The sequence below is a fragment of the Acomys minous genome (assembly GCF_964271855.1).
Source record: "Acomys minous genome assembly, chromosome: 11".
NCBI classification, from domain to species: Eukaryota; Metazoa; Chordata; class Mammalia; order Rodentia; family Muridae; genus Acomys; species Acomys minous.
The window spans coordinates 24760991-24782165 of NC_140492.1; the positions used below are offsets into that span (position 1 = coordinate 24760991).

Genomic DNA, 21175 nt, shown 5'->3' on the forward strand with positions numbered 1-21175 from the left:
CTTAGCACAAACAATATTTGAACATGAGCTGTAAGAATAGAAAGAAGAGATAACCTAGATAAAGGACAGGAAAGAGAATTCCCCGAAAATTACAAACGCAAAGAACTTTGTAGAATGGTATGGTAAAATTTTTACATATATAGCACACCCTTATGTAGTAAGCTTTGTTCTACGGTTAGAGATTCTGAGTACTTTTTGGAGAGAATTTAGGACAGAACAGGAGAATTTCAAATCCTTGTTAGAATGCTGAGATTTCTAAGCCACAGGCATGAATTTTTAGTCTACTACTAACTTATTCAGTCTTCACGTAAAAATTGTGTATTATTCCTGTGAAGAATAACATTATTCCCAACATTCCTTCTAGGGATCATTTTGAGGACTATGAGACCAAATTAGATGGAATCACCAAAGGCTTCTAAAGATGTTATTTCAAAAGCCACATCCCTGGGAATATCACATATTTTATGGAAATTTTGCAATAGTGATTTAGACAGTAATAAATGTGCTAGGCTGTTCAAATGAGAAGCATGTGATAGAACATTTCAGACAAGCTTTCTTTTTATTTATAGTATTTTTGCCCTAGATTTCTGAGTTTCATTGCATGGCATTCATAATAATTTTATCTCAAGTTACTTAATAGTTATTAATTTTCAATTTTGCCCTTGCTGTCATTTCATTTTCTCACTATTTTAGCTGATTTTCCAATACTTTTGTACTGGTTGGTTCTTCATCGCTCAGGTTTCTTTTTCTTTTCTTTTCTTAACAGCACTGTGAAGTTTACTAAGCATTCAAGTACGGTAGAATCTGGTAAGACTGGGACAGTATTAGGATTGCAAAGTAAAGAGATATTCACCATCTAACAGGTTGGAAGAAGCCACTATGTACTTTTCACAAACGTTAATATAGTACTAGCCGTTAACTAGGACAGAGGGTGCTGAAGTGGAAAAAATGCAAAGAGAAAAATAGGTATATTAGAAAGACCAACAGTTTAAAAAAGGGTAAAGCTGTAAAGGAGCCATGCTAAAATCAGCCATGTTAGATATCCCTTACTTAGGCTGCATGCTGTGACCTTCAAGTTGTTGACCTTTGCTGAAGTAGGTTTAGGCTATCTTTGGATTGTTTACCTTTGGATTCTTACAGGGAACTACCCACAGCAATAGGGAAGTTCTTACAGGGAACTGACCAAGGACTAAGGAAGTTCCTACAGGGAGCTACCCAGAGGATTAAGAAAGTTCTTACAGGAAACTGGTCACAGGATTCTATTTTTGCCTGGGGACTAAGGGAAGTGAGATTACAATAGAGCTTGTGTTGACCTTGCTATATAAAGTCTACTCGCCTGCATTAAAGAGAGTCTTGATCAGAAATCTCCAGACATGACTCAATTTTTCTCGCATCTCTGTCCCCCACTTTCAATCTACACTCCCTCTTCCAGGGAACCCTGTTTCATTTGTCCCACGGGCTGGCAGGGACATAAAACACTTTCAGTCTCTTCCCTTGAGCCCCTAAAACATCTCACGGTCTTGATCTACCTGTCCACTCCTACATCAGCTTCTAGTATAGTTGTCAGGAGTAAATGACACTGGCCAGTACAGTCTTTGGATATTTAGGAAGGGGTCGCGGAGAAAATCAGTTCTCAGAACAGATTAGTCAGCCCAGATCTCACGTGCAGGATTTTTGCATTCTTTCTTCTTCCATACCTCTTCAACGTGCTTGTCCTTCTTTCGCAAACTCTCCAGCTAGCAGCCATTTGCACCCCCTGCTTCTCTTTGTTAGCCTCCATTTTGTGGGTCAGATTCTCCTCTGCCATTTTGCTGAAGTTGTTGTCATCCTCGATAGCGTTCTGGAGCACTTCTTTTTCATGCTCCTGTTTCTCTGCAAGCTGCTTCAAGACTTCTGCTTTATGAGACTGTGTCTTTCTTCTGCAGCTTCTAATTTCTTCTGAATTTCCTCCAGGGAAAGGTCCTTCTTTGGGGGAGAAAGGGAAAAATCGGGGACAGATTCTTTTGACCGAGGGCTGAGGACCAGTTCAAAAGCCCGGCCCGAAGCACGCTTCTCCAGTGCTTTCCCCCGAATCTCAGAAGATGCTATGATGGAGAGAAGACAAGAGACTGGCTGTGCACTCTACACAAGTCACTGGCAAGGAAAGCCCTGCTCTGTCCCAGCCGCCTGGCTACACTCTCCTCGGGTTTCCTTTATCCTTGTTTACAGGGATGCTGTCTGATCCACAGATAATTATGAAAATTTTATTATTTTTTGTAATGACGTTGGAAATGTTTAGTCATAATTAGAAATAAGCTACACTGCAAAACGATGACTGTTTAGGATTACTATTGTTATGATGAAACACCATGACGAAAGCAAATTGGGAAAAAATGGGTACATTTGGCTCATAGGTCCACATACAGTTTATTATCAAAAGCAATAAAAACCTGAACTCACATAGGATAGAAGCCTGGAGATAATGCAGAGGCCAAATAGGATGCCACTTACAGGCTTGCTTCCCTTAGCTTGCTTTCCTTTAGAACCCAGGACCACTAGCCCAGGGGTGACACCACCCAAAAGTGACTGATCCCTCCTCAGTCAATCACTACATAGAAATGCCATACAGGCTTGCCTACAACCCACTTTTATGGAGACATTTTATTTTTTTTGATTTAAAAAGTTTATTTATTCACTTTGCATCCCCTCCCTCCTCTCTTTCCAGGCACACCCTCCCAACCTCTTCCACCCTGGAGACATTTTCTTAACTGAAGTTCTCTCTTCTCAGATAACTTTAGTTTAAGTTGACATAAAGCTGTCTTACAAAACAACCAAGGTTTCATCTAACAAATTATTCTCACACCATCTAAGAATTATAACAGCATTTTCAATGTAAAAAATCAGCTTTATATTTGTTTCTAAATAAGAATAAAATAAGCTAATGAGCTACAAGAAGACAATACCAGCTCCGAATTATCAAAAAGTTTAATGCCTCTCAAAATGGTTAAAATATCCAGCTCTAGGTATTAAATAATTGCTAGGATTAACTGATAGTCAATTGCTAATTAGCTGCCTCTTTAAATTACTCTCAAAGTCAGGAGATAGGAAATATTAAACAGAAGATGCTTTTAGGAGAATTGTCTTAACTCATAGAGGAAAAATATTTTGAAAATTTAATGGCAAAGTGGCTGTTGGTCCTATTACTAGCAGGGTCAGCAAAACATGGAGCCAGGATACTCCTTCTGATTCATTTTCTGTTGTTCAAACTACTTATACCATCATTCATATTCACTTGATTCAATATATTATAAGGCATTAAAAATTATGTATTGTTTCCTTAAACGCTCCGAAAACATGTTTCATGGAAATGTTAAATACTGTCTTTACTATTAGCAAGAAAGATTAGGTAGAGCAATTTGTCTTATTATATTAAACAGAAGGTGAAAGAAGCAGGAGATTTATCTAGGCACAATATCTGCAATTTCTTCATCATCCCACAATGTACACAACACCATAGAACAATGTAATTGCTTGGGTCTATTTAAATAAGATGATAAAGTTACAAATGTCACATTATATGTATTAATAGGAAGATTAGCACATTGCATACTACAAATTGCTTAAGCGAAAAGAGTTCTAGTTATGGCCCCAAATAAACAGTGTTCAGTAGCTAAAACTGAGAAACCAAAAATATCATTCAATAGCTGGATGATAGAAAAAAGTGTTCATAAGTATATGCAAGTGATCTTCTCACTGTACTTCTAAAAGACTGAAAACTTTACATGACCATAAACCACATTCCCACTTACAAGAAGAAAAAATTACCCCCTACATCTATTTTTATATTTTAAAATTTATAAATTTTTATTAGTGTGGCCCATAGGTTTGAGCATATGTACATGCACCACATATGAACAGGTATCCAAAATGGCAAGAGGACTTGGAATCCCTTGCAATCATAGCTATCAGTACAGGCTTTTGATCTGGGTGCTGAGAGTTGAATCTGAGCCCTTTGCAAGAAGACCAAGTGTTTATAATCACTGAGCTACATGTTCAGCCCAACCTTTACCACATATTTTTATAACACCTTATAATTATGCACAGAAAACATCTCTTGAGAACTTTCCTAGTATGACAGTGACTGAATCATTGGGATGTAGGAGAATAGTAAAGAAACAATCTTTCAAGTCAATTACAATCATATGCCAATGCTTAGGAATGGCTACTGGAACAGGGAGGCCAGGTTGAATGGCCCCCCATAACTATCATAGTAACATTGACAGCTCTAAGGTCCGGTAACAATCTCTATTTTCCTGATTTCTTTTTGATAACAAAAATAGGTGAGTTCCAAGGGGATGTAGAATATATAATATGACCTATAGCGAGCTGCTCTTGTACAAGCATATTGGCAGCCTCCAACTTCTCTTTAGACAGGGGCCATTGTTCAACCCAAATTGGGGAATCATTTTTCCAGTTAGTAGAATAGTGGGAATTGGAGGCTGTTCAACAATGGCCCCTATGGAAAATACCCTAACCCCTGTTTATCAGAAGGATGGCGGAGAGTTATCTCTTGGTCTGAGACAGGACAGTTATTGCCCTGTAGGTTTTTGCCTAAACCTTGTCCTGGACAAAATCCTTGTTGATTTAACAATCTTCGTACTGGCTGTGTGGTCAATACAGCCCCCATTCCTTCCAGTATATCCCTTCCCCATAAATTAATAGGAATATGAGGGAGGACATATGGCTGAAATATTCCCTGATGTTCCTCCTCATCCTTCCAAGTCAGCATCTTAGTACTGCGAAAAGGAGTGTTGGCTGTTCCCACTCCTTGCAATTGGGTATTTGTTTGTTGCAGTGGCCAGGCCGTAGGCCAATAGGAGAGAGAAAGGACAGAGGTGTCCGCTCCCTGTCCAGTAGGCCTTTAAAGTCTCTGCTATCAATTTTCAGTGTAAGCCTAGGGCAGTCATTAAGGGTTGCACTCCAGTAAGTCACTGGCCCAGTAGAGCCGAAGCCTCCCCCATCTCTTTTTTCCTTTAAAAATGGGTTGGTTGTTCGGAATTGAGTTACTAGGATTATTTGAGGCTCCTTGAGGAATCACCAGAATACTCTTAGTAATTTCCACCATAATTTTTATTTCTCCCCTTGTATCAGCATCAATGACTCCAGGAATAACTTTAAGACCTCTCATAAGGGCACTATTTCGACCCAGTAACAGTCCCAATGAGCCATCAGGTAACAGACCAAAAATTCCTGTCCCAATGGCCTGAGGACCCATCTGAGGTGTTAATATGACTCTGGTGGAGGTACAGAGGTCCAGTCCTGCGCTGCCTGCTGTCCTCCGGGTGAGATCTCAGATAAAAATGGGTTTCTTTGGGGGATAGAACGCACAGGTTGAATGATTTGAAGGGCAGGTGTCTGCAATGCTCCGCATGCCTGTCTTGACGGAGCCCGGAGCTGATCCCGGGGCCCGTTTCCCTGCAATGGCCTCCCTTGCCTATTGTCTTAGAGCAGCGCTCATTCCCCCAATGATACCCTCATTGGCAACAAGAACACAAACTTGGCTTAGTATGATCAACTCTATCTCGAGCTTGTCCAGTCTCCCTTCGAGTACATTCTCTCTTAAGGTGTCTTATCTGGCCACATCTGAAACATGTTTTCAGCCAGACTCCCCCTGAAGGTGACCGTCCCTGAACAGCAGAAGCTATTACTTGTCCCATTATGTGAGTAGTATCTATACTATGGCAAATTTGCAGATAGTCATTCACACTTTTATATTTATAAGGCCGAAGGGCTTCCTGACAATACTTATTAGCATTTTCAAAGGCCAATTGTTTAATAATAGGCATGGCTCCTTCCACAACTCCAAAAATCCTTCCTGCCAATTGCATAAGGCGACCAACAAATTCCTGGAAGGGCTCCGAGGGTCCCTGGACCACTTTAGACAGCTGTTCTCCTGCCCCCTTATTAGGCAAGGACTTCCAAGCCCTCATGGCGCAAGTTGCAATCTGTGCATACACAGCTGGGTTATATTGTATCTGGGCACTAAGTTCAGTATACAAACCCATGCCTGCTATCTTATCCATGTTTCTCTGTGGAACCTCAGCTGTTGCATTACGTGCGGCGGTCTGAATACACTGTTCTTGATAATCACTGCGCCAAAGCAAATAATCGCCCCCACTCAGGACTGCTCTACACATTTGTTGCCAATTACTAGGTGTTAAGAATTGTCCTGTGAAGGATTCAAAAATGGCAATCGTAAAAGGAGCATGTGGACCATAGGCCATAACTGCCTCCTTAAGCTGTTTTATGTCTTTTAACTGGAGGGCTTCATGCTGTCTCTGCATTTGCCCTGGGTTAGTTGGGTGAGGCACTTCAACTACTGGAAAGACTACTCCCCGAGGGGGAGCAGAAGGTTTTGCCAAAGATAATTGACTTTGATAATCTGGGTTATACCCCAGGGGCCACTCTCTTCCTTTCCTCTAGTTTCTTTTCCTTCAATCTTACACTCCTTCAACTTCTTCTTAGGGCCCGTATCTCAGAGGTTAAAATTGCCTCTTCCTCAGAATTAGAAGAAGATATATCAGAGGCAATCTCAGACGGGGCCAAAGATTCTGCAGATTGCTCCTCCTGCACTTCATTTAGGGCAAGTTCCAAACTTCCTAGCTGCTCTCTTATTTTCTCATCCTCGCTCCTAAGCACATCTCTAACAAGACGCCATAACGAAAAGGTAGCGATAGGAACACTGTTGGACCCTTCATTTTGTAAAGTCCTCTGGAGATCAGACTTCACCTGATCCCAATCTTGGATATTTAGCTCTCCCAATACCATAAACCAAGGACTACTCAATTCTATTGTTTTTTTATAAAATCTTTAACACTCTCACGCTTAATACTCTAACAATCTCACTACTTGATCCACCAGAACCACGGACGAACCTGCGGCACCTATTTCCAATACGCCCATTTCCTAACTTCCTGAGGCGCTGGCCTGCTTCCCTTGGCGATCCGTCAGCTTCCTCCCTTCCTGGTCTTGGTGGGACCTCCACTTGTGGTGCCTGTGCCACCGCGGTACTGAGTCGAGGGTGAGGGACTGCGGATTTAACTCATGCACGCGGGCACACACACACACACACACACACAATAACACAGCGGGTCCTTCGTGCTAAGAGAGCAGCAGCCACAGCAGCAGCTACCGCAGAGGTTTATTATTCTCCTCAGAGTTTCAAAGAGCCTTCTTATAGGCAGCAAAACAGGAATCCTCCTCCCAGGTGAAATCCCTCAAGAGGTGATTGCACACCGAGGAAAAGTCTCGAGGAAGGGAGGGGTGCGTTCTCAGAGCATTAAACATGACTAGCTAACCAAAATAAACACAGACATGGAAGCTGCTAGAAACAGGACATGAAACAGCAAGACAGGCAGGCAGCCCAGTCAGGCCTGGTTCCTACACAGTCTGTTTCTTATTCTATAGTAAAATTGGACAGGGACATCAATCCTACTCTGATGTTCCTTAATTACCCAATTGTCACAATTGAGTTGTTATGGGGATTATTTCAATGTATTATATCAATGTATTGATTATAGCAATACAGAAAGTACTAGCCATAATGTACCTAAGTAGAATTAGTTTTAAACACAGATTTCAACATAAGTTTCAAAGACTCATGTAATAATATCTATTGTCTAATAATTTTTAAGAAGAGATTTGATTTTGGAAAGGAAATAACATTAAACAAAGCTATGAGATATGCAGCAAACTATGTTATTATAAAACTAAATTATTACCAATTGAAAATTGAGGAATTAATTATTTTAGATAATTCTGTCAATTTCCTGTTTGTAATTATTTTATAATATGTTTTACCTGAATAGTCATAGAAAACCCCATACTAGGAGGTGACTCAGATTTACTTTGCAATAATAGCATTATTAACTTTCTTTTAATGCTATTTTACTTTCCAGTTGTTCAACATATGTCCCTGAAGTTTAATAAAGCAGAAAACATTTTATTTTATTGTCTCAAACTATTGATTATCTGTTTACTGTAATGCTGAGAACACTGGGGTGTATGGCCTTTGCCACTCTGATTAAATCAATTATCTTAAAGAAATAAGAGATCTCCTTTAAAACAAAGAATCGTAACACAAAATAACATTGCTTCTTTGCTACATTACTTGTAGCTTAATTAGAATGCACACAAACCTTATTTTCAACATTGCAAAGAAAATAAATTTGATTGTTTCACAACTGATTTAGATATTCCTCAGGGCACGACATGACAATTTAGATTTCTTTTTTCCTTGTTTTATTGCCTGCATAATCTTATTTAAGGAGATAAATAACAGACTCACTGACTTCAGAGAAAGAAAAACATAACTAAAGGGAAAATACATGGAATTTTTTAAAGAATTTAAAAGCATTTAAAAAGCAAAAACCTGGAAAAGGTATAGAATTACTGAACAAAACAAAGATCACAATATGACACTAAACCAATCCCAAGGTCATCGTAATTACTCTAGACATTGCAAAGGGAAAAGGTACTACCATATAGTTTAACATAGGAATGATGTCTTGAAGCTGTGGTATTTAGATGTGATATTTGCAGGCTGATTTAAAGTCAATGAGACAATAGAACTACAAAAGAATTATCCTTTTATTTCCCTGAGCAACTTTAGACATTTTACAGGCTAACAATTTCTTTTTCCCCTATGAAAAACATTATCTCCTATAAAATATTTTTCATGCCTTCCCATCATACTTATGCAAGTCACATAAGTAGGAAGACTGAATGTTTATATCCATTATATACATTGACTATGATGACTATTCTAGGAACAAGTATTTAAAATAATTCATCCCATTATATTTTTTGATTCAAAGCTGTGAGAGTGAATTTGCTTTGCCCAGAATGGAAACCTGAGCTCAGAAATTTCAAATTCTCCTAATTCAATTATAGGAAAAGACACCTTAACATCAAAAGGACAGGAAAAATTCTTTGTTTAGATAAGTGGATTTTAGGAGTTACAAAAACATATCCGATTGAGACAGCATGGCACTTATAGTTTCATTGTATGTCATTAGATCTTCTAAATAAGATTTTCCTAGTTAGTCTGAATGGTGAGTAGCCCAGTGTCCTCTGTATGGATGACTCAGTTGGAGGAAAGATTATGAGTCACAGGATGGTGGATATTGAAAGCGGTGCCTTCATAATTTATTTGTTTTTAGTACAAACCTTCATATTGATTTTTTGAATTCCAAAATTCAGCTCTGTTACAAATTTTATTTCCTCACAATAACTAATTTAAATAAAAACAACAAAACAAAAATACAAACAAACAAATTTAAAAAGTCATGTTGCTTTAAACGTTCCTGTGTGCTACAAGAGATCAAACAGATAATGCTAACAATTTGGCATTTTGCTTAGCTATGTTCCAGTCATTCTACAAAGGAATCATGAGCTAAAAAAATCAAATTTAGGAGCAAAGAACTTATATAAGATGATAATTTTCTAAAAGACATCTTGACATAAAAAGTTGCATGATTTGTAGGAAATGATGATTTTCCTGCTAATAATTCTACTCAAGAAATATAGTGTCATTTAACAGATAAAATGACCAGTACAATTTTAAAGACAAACATATCCTAAAATATTTAAGAGTTTTATTAGTTATTCTTTTTTTAAATTTTTATTTATGTAATTTATTCAGATCACATCCTAATTGTTATCCCCTCACTTGTATCTTCCCATTTCCCCTCCCTCCCCCTTCCATCCTCTTCCCCTCCCCTAGGTCTGTGATAGAAAGGGACCTTGTCTTCCACTATAAGATCACAGCCTATCAGATCTCTCTCAGGTATCCTGCTTACTCTTCCTCTGAGTGTCACCAGGTCTCCCTACCAAGGGGAAGTGGTCAAATAGGAGTTCATGTCCACAGAATTGTGGAGAATATGCTGTCCACTGGCTAGATCTGAGCAAGGGTTCTAGGTTTACCGCATGCATTGTCCTTGCTTGGTACAGTAGTTTGCGCTGACCTACCTGGGTCTAGATCCTCCAGGCTTAATGGTCTTCTTGAAGATTTCTAGGACACTCTGGATCCTTGTATTTCCCTATTATTCCTTATCTCTCTCACCTAGAGTCCCAATTGGAAGTCCCAGTATCTATCCCAATCTCTGGCTAAGTGAAGACTTTTAGGGGACATCTCTGTTGGGCTGGTGTGTAATTATAAGTGAGTATGTGTATCTTTATAATATAAATAATGTATTCATTTAGTGATACCTGTGTATAATTTATTCATATAGCTATATATATATGTGTGTATATACATATTTTTACATAGTCAAAATTTTAATAGTACGGTATGCAATCAGGAAGGACTATATTCAAAAAGATATTAAAATAAGTGAATCTTATGGCAATGATACACAACTTGCTAATTCATCTTGCTTCATAAATTATAGAAACATATTCAAGTATATTCATTTCATATGTACTAGCTTTTATAAAAAAAAAAAACCAAAGCATTTATTTTTCTGTATACTAGCTGTCCTAATTAAGGTTAGCATTGCTATAATGGATGACACACTATGATCAAAACCATGTTGGGGAAGAAAGGTTTAATTTGTTTACACTTCCACATCATAGCCCATCACTGAAGGAAGTCAGGACAGGAACTCAAGTAGGGCTGGCACGTGGAAGTAGGAACAGATGCAGAGGCCAAGGAGAGGTGCAACTTACTGGCTTGTTCCACACAGATTGACTGCTCAGCCTATTTTCTTATAGAAATAAGAGCCAACAGCCCATGGGCAGACCTACCCACAATAATCTGGATACTTTCTATCAATCATTAATTAAGAAAATGACCAACTTGGCTTGTATATAGCTTGATCTTATGTGGGAGGTGGGGGTGGGCATTTTGTCAATTTAACCTCCCTTGTCTCTGATGTCTGTAGATGGTGTCAAGTTAACATAAAACTAGTCATCACAGTAGCTAAATAAAGATAATTAGACAAAGAGTATATATGACAAGAATAAAATTTCAAGGCAGCCTTTACACCAGTGGTTCTTAATAACATATATCAGATATTTAATCCTAAGTGAAGCCCTAGGAAAGCAATTTCAAATGCACCTCCCTGCTGTTTCAGATCAATAATGTCCATGTATAATATTATAAATTATTTAATCATATATTTCACATGCATTGATGTACTCTATTTTTTTCTCTTTTTGTCTTTGTTCCTCCCCTGTTTTTTTTTTTCTCCCTCCACACTTCCCCTCTCTGCTTCTGGAAAATTCCACAGAGAGATCTGGTACGGCTTTATCCCTTAGAATATAGTAAACCTGAATTCCTTATTTTATTTTCCTCTAGGAAACGTGTTACTACTTTACCACTTAATAAATATAATCAAACCAAAATAAATCAATTTTAAAAACTGAAATGACTTATAAGCATAGTTATATGTTTCTCTTTTAAAACATCATTTGCATTACAAACAAGAACAAAGTAAAGCTTTTAAATTATGAAGGCTTTAACTGGTTATAGTTGGTGCCATTAGTTTATATTCTCTTCTTCATTTAGGCAGGTACATAAGTACAATGAACTGAGAAAAAAAATGAAGCCATGTTCTCATAATTTAGAACAATTACTGAGAGGGAGGAGTTGAATCAGTTCATCGATACTGGGTAGAATTTGTTATTTTCAAACAACACATCCTTCTGTATCTGAATAATCTACATCAGTACAGTGCTGATCTCTGTGAGGAAATAAATGTCTCATTGTGTCAGTTGAAAGAAGCTACAAGAGATGCCACACCAACGATGACAAGGTACTTAGTGCTCCCTTAAAGAAATGAAGACTTCTTGAAATAATGGATTTCAAAACTGGGACAGAAAATATAAGACAAGGCCTGAAACACCATATGCCAGCAATTATGTGTGAAAAAGAAAGTGTTCAAAAGTGTTGGAAAAGTGTCAGAGGACATAGTAATTAGTGAATGTGTTCTCCCTACCCAACGACTAGTCTATTTGAAATAACTAATGATAGTAACAGAATATTACTAATTTCAATAAAAATTAATGTCAGAGTTATTACTGGCATACAAATTAACATATACATATAAGAAGGCATGCTACAACTTTAAATTCTTTTGAAATAATTAGTAAATCTCAATAGAGTGATGGAGTTTGAAAGTCACCTTTAGAAATTACCCCAAAAATAATGCTGGCAATAAACAGCAGCAGATGTAATGCTAATGGGTGAAAATATGATGAGAAGCAAGATAATTTTAAGCTTTTAAAATATCTCCTATAAATATACTTAATAATTACAAAGATGAAGTAAACATTTTGTACAGAAACCTGGCAGTCACATCTATATTCACGTGATTAAAAGTTCCTTGTGCTGGAAGAAGTAAGGATTATTTATTTCTTGATGGAATTCAGAAAGAAATGCACACTATCAGCACTCTCAGTTTTCTCTCAAAATATGAAACTGGAATCTAATTAATCACTGTAAAACATGAAACAGACACAAAATGAGGCACAAATCTGATTATACCCCTGAAAAAAGTGTTAAGAAAATGGTAGACCTTAACAAATTTCACAATAGAAATTCAATTAGGCTATACACATGAGCTTCTTAGATTTGATGTTTTGATTACACCCCAAAATAGGAGGATATGATTTAGTCCTGACATGTCAATAAGAGAATAACATTGTGATTTTAGTGATATACATTGGCAATGTGAAGGAATTTAATACAACATAATGTAACTGATTAAAGATACACCCTGAATTATATACTTTTTAGCTATATATCTACAAATATATCCATTAAAATATATTTGCTTAGGTCTGATACTGATATTTTTATGTTAGTTATCAATCAAGAAAATGCCCCAGAGACATGCACACAAGACGATGTTTTCAAGGTGATTCTTCAATTGAGGTTTCCTCGTTCTAGGGACTTCTTTCTGGTGTTGACAGTAAAAAATACTAAAGAGTACATCCCCACTCCAGATATAATTTCTTTCTATTTCACTGTCATCTTTAGGCAATCTTCTAAAAGGTCCTTATTCTTCTACTACCCAGTGCTAAGATCCAATTAATGACTCTGTCACTTCTTAGACAAAACACTTATTTTATATTTAACATTATTATTAACTAGAAGTTTTTGTTCTTTACTGTATATTTTCCAAAATGCATTTTTATTTTCAAGGGGAATCTTGCCCATAAATGGCCCATATTTTACATGAGGTAATATAAAGTGTACAGATTAAGTAGACAAATGACATAATGATACAAATGGTATTAATCTGATGTGATCAATACAAATTGAATGAGTTTACTATTAACATGTAACACACGGATAGTTTTTAATAGATTGAAAATGATAAAATATAATAAAACGAGAGATACATAAATGTGATACATAGCTTACTTGGGAGTTAGGGGTTAAACCTTGCCTTTTCTGTATTCGGGCCTCTGTGCAGAAATTCTTGAGACGTTCCCTTCTTTTAAATTTATTAGCAATGCTGTTAATGATTTGTTTCAATTTGGACAGTATTCTTTTAAGTTGTATACGATGTTTTCAGAATTTTTTGCATTCTTTAAAAGAATCTCTTTCATATTGATGTGACAGTATTTGTTAAATATATGATAATTGCCCTAGTATGCATTATATTACATTTTTGAGTAACCTTTAGTTTGTTTGAAAATAATTTAAAATGAATATTCCTTCAAAATTCTTCAAAATCTTCACCACAGCTATTGAAATTTTTCTTTTTTTTTCTGAGATTATGATACAATTACTTCATATCTCTTTTATTTTTCCTTCCACCAAGTCCTCCAAAAACGTAGAGTATGCCTTAGCATATGGGTAAATTTATTTGACAGTCTTTATAATAAAAAGGTATGTATTTATCTAGATTATTTCTTTAAGTAATAAATATTAGAAATTTTAAAATACACACAATTTAAGGGACAGATTAAGCACATTCTAGAAATAAATGCCCTTCAGATGTTATTTGAAAGAATGCAAATAATAATGAGCTAATCTCACAAATTTTAAATGTTCACTTCATATTTAGATCCTATCTCCTCATACATTATTAGCAACCATTGGGAATGTAAATATGTCCACAAAGAAAGGGGGTGCTCCTTCTCTTATCCTTCTTTCTTTCTTTCTTTCTTTCTTTTTATTTAAGTAATTTATTCAGATTACATCTCAATTGTTATCACCTCACTTGTATCTTCCCATTTCCCCCTCCCTCCCTCTTTCATCCTATTCCCCTCCCCTAAGTCTGTGACAGAAGGGAACCTCCTCCTCCACCTTAAGATGACAGCCTATCAGGTCTCATCCATGTAGCCTGCTTACTCTTCCTCTGGGTGCCACCAGGACTCCCCACAAATGGGAATTGGTCAAATAGGGGGTACCAGAGTTCATGTCAGAGTCAGTCCCTTTGTAAACCACTTTCTCCCTGGTAAGGCCTATACATTAACCAAATTTCAGCACTGACTGGTCCAGATTCAATAGGTGGTCTCTACAGAAATGATCAGATTGTCTCCCACTTCCTCTTTTAAAGTTCTCATCTGAGGGCTTCAGCAGTGTTGCTTCTATTTTCAACTTAACAAAATGGCTTGAAATTCATTTTGTCTTGAAATCCATGGATGTACAAATCATGCTATGGAGTCCAGTGTTTTGTTTTGTTTTCATTTGCTTGTTTGTTTGTTCTTAAGTCAAATTTTGCCTTTAGCTCTCTCTAGCCCACTGCTTTTTTCGTGAATTCTTTGTGTCTTCTTCACACACACACACACACACACACACACACACACACACACACACACACATAGATATTTACAAGAACCAGACCACTTTAACACTGTAAAGAGGGTATGGCTTGATACAGTGGAAGTGTGAAGGGGATGGGATAGATGAGGACTCTTTGAACATGAGACACCCAGTCTTGATAATGACTTCTGTCCTGGACAACTAGTTACAACCATGAGAGTATGTATATAAACTGCAACTTAAACTAGTTTGTCCCCAAGCTTTAAAATCAGGCTATTGTATGTTTAGAGGAATATGGAGGAAAGTTGAAGAAATCTAGTGTTTTAAGGCACTATAATATGTACATGGTTCTAACATTTAATCATTGGTCCCTTTAAATTAAAAGAGGGAATATATATATAATAAATACTAGTAGTAATAAAAATACAAAAGTTCTGGGAAAAATGTCTAAGTATTTAGGAAAAATGTAATTTACTTTGTTCTTAATTTGGTATGATTCCAGGAATTGAGGCCTCAAGGAATTAGGATAAATAATCACATACTTTAAGAAGTTTAAAATAAGAGAAAATCTTATTTAAAAAATATTTATTTATTAAGAATATATATTAAAATTAAAAATGTGTGAAGAGCATAAATGAAACCCTGAGCTTGATCCAAGCACCACTAAATCCAGGTGGTGACAGACATACCTGTAGTTTCAGAATTTGAGAGGCAGACTATAGTTTCAGAAGGTTCAGTAATATCCTAGACTACATATGGAATTCCAGGCCAGCTTGGGATACAATATACCATGTAGCTAAACAAAAGACACAAAAGAATTCAATGATATCAGTCTTAGTAAATATATTTATTTAAAAAAAAAAAAGAACCCAGCATTGACCTTGAGAAGTGCTCATGGTCACTCCATGTTAATTTAGAATTAACAAAAAGAAGTGGGGTTGGCAGAGATAAGCATCAAATAAAAACATAAGTATTACTGCAGCCATATAAAGTGGATATTGAAGTCTGGGAAATGAGCCAAGATAAAGGTTATAGTTAGTATATTTTTTAAAATGATGGACATGTTAAAGTAAAGTTTAGTGCCAAAAAATACTGTGGCATTAATTCTTAATTTATGACTTTATAACATAGGGAAAACTTACAAAATATCACAGTTGGCATATAAACTGATTTAGAATTCGCCATTAATTTAACTTTTAAAGTAAATATGTAACTATTTTACTAATTAAAATATAATATAATCTTTTTATTTTAAATAGATACACTGACAATTCTGCATCAATTAAACTAATTTAATGTGTTAATTACTGTGAATTAACACAAGCATCTTAAATTTACATTTTAATACATAAGTGTGCCTATGCTGGACTCCCCTAGATGATTCCAAGATACTCCGTGAAAAGGAGAGCACTCACCTTAGACAAGAGAAGTCTATGAATATGTTATGGCACAGGAGGATTCTGAATGAACTAAGAAGATATCAAGTATTTACACATCTCAGTTTGTATACTCCAAAAAGGATAAAGTCAAGAGTAAATAAACTGGCAAGAAAGAGCCTCCACCATCATATAAGCAATTTATGGGTATGAGATATATAAGAAAAAGAAAAATTAGTTATGAGTTCAGTAGCTAAAGGTGCTTTGCACCAAGACGGAAGACTCAGTTTGAACACTAGAAACTGTGTGTTCGAACAACAACTTTGACATGTTGTCTTCTGACTTCATGATAAGTACATGGAATTATGGGACATGTGTTAACACTCACTCATGCACACATGTCAAATAAAAGTGTACTTAATGTATTAACAAGGAAGATTTTAAGCAAAAACAATCCCAGGAGAGTTTACAGGAAGAAGCAATTTAAATTTTACTTCCGATATTACTTCTGTCTCACAATGTTAAGAGTCTGAGATCTATTTTTAAAACTACTATCTTTCTAACTATCTACTGTCTGTCTGTCTATCTATCTATCTATCTATCTATCTATCTATCTATCTATCTATCTACTTAATCATCCCTCTATATATTTCTATATATCACCTATCTTTCTGTATATCTATCTCTATCTTCTATCAATCAGCTATCTACCTACTCATCTAAGTATCTCAAATATTCATTTAAAATCTAACATATCGAAACTTTGCTTTTAAAAATTCACACACAAAAAAAGAAGCCAGGTGCAATGGTGCATGCTTGTAATTCCAGCACCTAGGAAGGCTGAGGCAGGTGTAGCTCTGTGAGTTCATGGCCAGCCTGGTCTACAAAGTGAGTCCAGGACCACCAAGGCTACCGAGAGAAACTTTATCTTAAAAAATTACAAAAAATTATAAGAAAGACACAATGAAATAGGCTCTTGAAAATTGTATTGTATGACATGCCTCAAATAAACTTTTAAAGCTTTTATCTAAATCTGGCAATGATATTCTAAAACTCTGTTACTGCCTTAGAAATTGTGCTCAGAATTACTTAAGCTCTGAATCAATTTCACTGATTGATTTTCTTGGTCCTCCACTTGCTGAATATGATTAGGCAAAATAAAGTATTAGGTGGATTTTTCACACCGAATGTACACAGCCCTAGCCTTGCAAACTCAGCATTGATCATGAATGTTTTCCAGTTCTACTCAATCATCTTACTTAAGGGGAAGAAATATTTACTAGCTTAAAATATGTTACTGTGTAATTTTATGTTTAGTAAATACTTTCTTATTATAAAATCGCAATTTAAAAAATGGTTTATTTTTAATTGGTCTGCATATGCATGAATATGTATGTGTATACATATGTATGTACATACCATGCATACATATGCATGGTATATACATGCCATGGCATGTGTATCAGCAGACAATGATTCTCTCCAACTACCATCTGGGTCCTTGGGGACCAGATTGTCAGGATTATCAAGAAGTGTCCTAACCCACTGAGTTATCTCACCAGCCCAGTATCCCAGACCATCAATTAATTATATTAGTGTTGACTATAAAGCAGAATCAACTGATCTACAATTGAGAAGTTTCATTTTTTAATTTAATTATTTAAGATAATTCAGCATAGAGCAACATTCTAACAATTACAGTCAGATCTTTGTCATGCATGAGTTTGTTTATTGAAATTGAAAACTCATTCTTGAAAATCACTTCACATGGATTGTATTGGGTCAGTTGTTAGCCTTGCCATTATTCATCAAAGCCTAAGATTAGTAATATTTGTCCTCTCTAGTTGTAGCAAACTATATATACAAAACCGCTGGAAAACTAACAGTAAATAATTCATATACTAGTAAGTCCACAGATAACCGCACAAGCTGAAAATGTTATAGGACATTTAAATTAGTATTCAATGGGTTTTAAGATTAAGAAGAAAGATAAGAATAAGAGTGCAGAAAACAAAATTAAGAACCATGACCACCTGTCAGTAAAGGAAACTTCTAGACAAGATCTTCATTATTGTGTACAGACAGTGAAACCTAAGGGATATAGCACATGGCCTAGAGAAAAATCATCTCCAAAGAAATCTCTTTACTTGCAGTATAGCATTGAAATGAGAAGTTTCCTCTCAAGCACAGAAATAGAAAAAGAGGATGTTCAAACTTTAAATTAAAATCTTTCCTAGAAGGCTTAAAAAAAAAAAAAACAACCCAGAAGCAGAGTAGAAAAAGAACAATGGCAGAAAATATACATGGATAGACACTTAAGGAACATATTATAGAGTGTGTCACGTTTAAGTGTTCGGCTTACTTTTCCACTGCAATAAATGGAAAAGAATATATACTACATTGGAAACAGAAAATGTTTCCTATGTCCAGCCCCATCAACCCCACTGGGGCAGAAGTTGTTTACCATGATGACAAGCTTGATAATTTGAGTTTACTCTGACCATCAACAGCAGCCCCTACCATACTAATTTCTTCCAAAAAGACTCTCAATTCTTGAGATTGCTTGGTATTTGTAAGGTCATGATCTCTTCTAGGGACCATGAGGTGATACTTAAAGAGGATTTGGATGTGTAAAGCTATTGACAATTGTAGATTGAGTAATACAGGCAATGAAAATATTGCAAGGGTGTTATTGTACTGGATGGCAGGATGGAGTCCAGCCATTTCACAAAGGTGATAAAAGAAAACTGGCATACAACATGAATGACAAATAGTTAAGGTAAATGCTCACAAAATTATAGTAGCACTTTAAATCTTTAGGAGAACAAAATATAGCATGAGTTAGTGGCAGGTAGCAGGAAAATCCAAGTAAGAACAGAAAATCTTTGTCTTGAGTCTCTGTCTTTGCAAGACTCACAGTTAATGACAACCAACGTCACCTCAGAGTTTCTTCCTAATTGAGATTTGAGATAGGCTTACTAAGACACTTCCATCTTTTTTCATCCCCTTTGCATTTTATTTATCCTAAGATCAAGAGTGTGTCTTATTAACCAGCCTTGAAGGGGAAACAAAGAAAGCATAAAGCAAGTCAACCACATCTTGACAGTATTCTCAATAATGTAATCTCCAGAGCAAACAAACCTAACAATAATTTCCCAGAATGCTGGAGCTCTGAACCTCCCTTAGGAAAGACTTAGCAGCATTTTTATTTTGTTTGTTTATTTACTAATAAAAGGATGTTTTCCTACTGATTTTTTCTAATCACCTGACCATGTACTCAAATTCCAAATATTCTATATTTCTTTTTTGATAGAATCATCAAAAGTTATCAGTCACAAAAGACTAATTAAGGACAAGATATATGCTTGTTTTATAGGGAATAATAAGTATGTGAATAACATATCCATTGACATAAAACGATGACCCTCTATTTTACTATCATCAACAATAATACTAAAATGACAAACACAAATAGAATGCATATACTCTTGTAATAAATGTAGATTTCTAGTTGCTTGCAAAGAGGATACTAATATTAATGCTAAATATGGGATATTTGTTTAGGGGGATAAATAAACTTACTACTAAATATATTTTAAAATTTTTTACATTTATGTAATTAAACTCTGTAGGATAAATTCCACACTGCTTATTACTTACTTTTTGGGTGACATTGATGTTCTGCCTAATAATTTAGAATGTTATTTCAACTACCGTGGCATTTATGTGACAAATGAGCTATCATGTCTGATATTTCTATGATAATTTACTATGTCTCTGCTTTCACTGAAAATACAGACACACATACAGACACACACACAGAGACACACACACACACAGAGTCAAACTTAATCATTGACACTTTACAAAATCATAAAGCAGAAATCTAACTAAGCAAAGTGAATTCACTGTCACCCTGTGTTTGGCTGTGTGAACATGGAGGTAAGTAGCATCATGTCACAGGAGCATAGAGTGTGATTTTGCGTGCCTCCTCAACATTAGAAACCAAGGATTTTAGTTTAATGGCAAATCTACTATGGTCATTATTCTCCTATTTCTCCAAATATGATGAATGAATTGTCTGTAGTGCTCCTAACGATTATTCATATTCTTGTGTGTTTATAAGCTTTTAAATCGGCAGGTGTTCTAAGCACATACTTTTCTATTTCCATGGGTCATGTTGTCTTGAAAAAAGACTTAAAAAGTCATATGAAATAAAATAAAATGAGCTTTAAAAGACAATAGTAGACTCTATAGTGTACTTTAAATCTACCTAGCTTATCTGCTCCAAATATGCAGATGCATGCTGCTATGGTCTATCTATGGCTTTACAGTATCATTGCATAAGTCTCTCTGACTGGAAACTTGGACTCATACTGGTGCTTGCATTTGAAAGGTAGCAGAATTTTTAAGAGATGGGTCTTAGTAGAGATCAGGAGACCAGGAATCAATCACCAGGAATGTTATCTCAGACATAGTTCTCTTTTGATATCCAGCCAAAGGCATTAATATCTCCTGCCTTTGTTGTATATACAATAAGAAGAAACAGCCAAAACTTGATTCTGGCCATTAGTAGATGCTGTACCATCACAGTGGGAAAGGATGAAGATGCATAAGAAGCTGAAAGACACTAAGTGTGAGACCAGCCTAGGATACACCTCAGGCAGTGTACGTATCGTAATATTAGAGAGCTTATCTTGGATGTTTTAGGCTTTGAGCTCTATCTCCACACTACAAAAATAAAATGAATTTTTTTGTAGAAAAAAAATCCCACATAAGAATAGCCCAAGGCTACCAATAACATTCAACAGTATATCTTCAGTGACCAAAAACCTCCCATTAGACACCATTCCTAACAGCTTTCTTACACCATAATTCAGTACCATGAACTGGGATACAGCCTGGGTACACAGGCTTTCAAAGCACATTCTAGATCCACATTATATTTCTATAAATATAAAATAAATGATATATGATAGAATTATTATATATTAGCATATTAAATACTATATAATAAATATGCTGATGCATTTAGCACATG

General features: G+C 35.9%; 1 pseudogene across 1 annotated transcript; it reads right to left on the reverse strand.

Moving 5' to 3' along the window:
* Positions 1 to 1643: 1643 nt before the first annotated feature.
* LOC311608862 (stathmin-like) lies at positions 1644 to 5254 on the reverse strand (annotated as a pseudogene). The gene is made up of 2 exons: positions 5047 to 5254; positions 1644 to 2084 (listed from the first exon to the last, which is right to left on the reverse strand). The product of its transcript is annotated as a stathmin-like (transcript).
* Positions 5255 to 21175: the final 15921 nt, after the last annotated feature.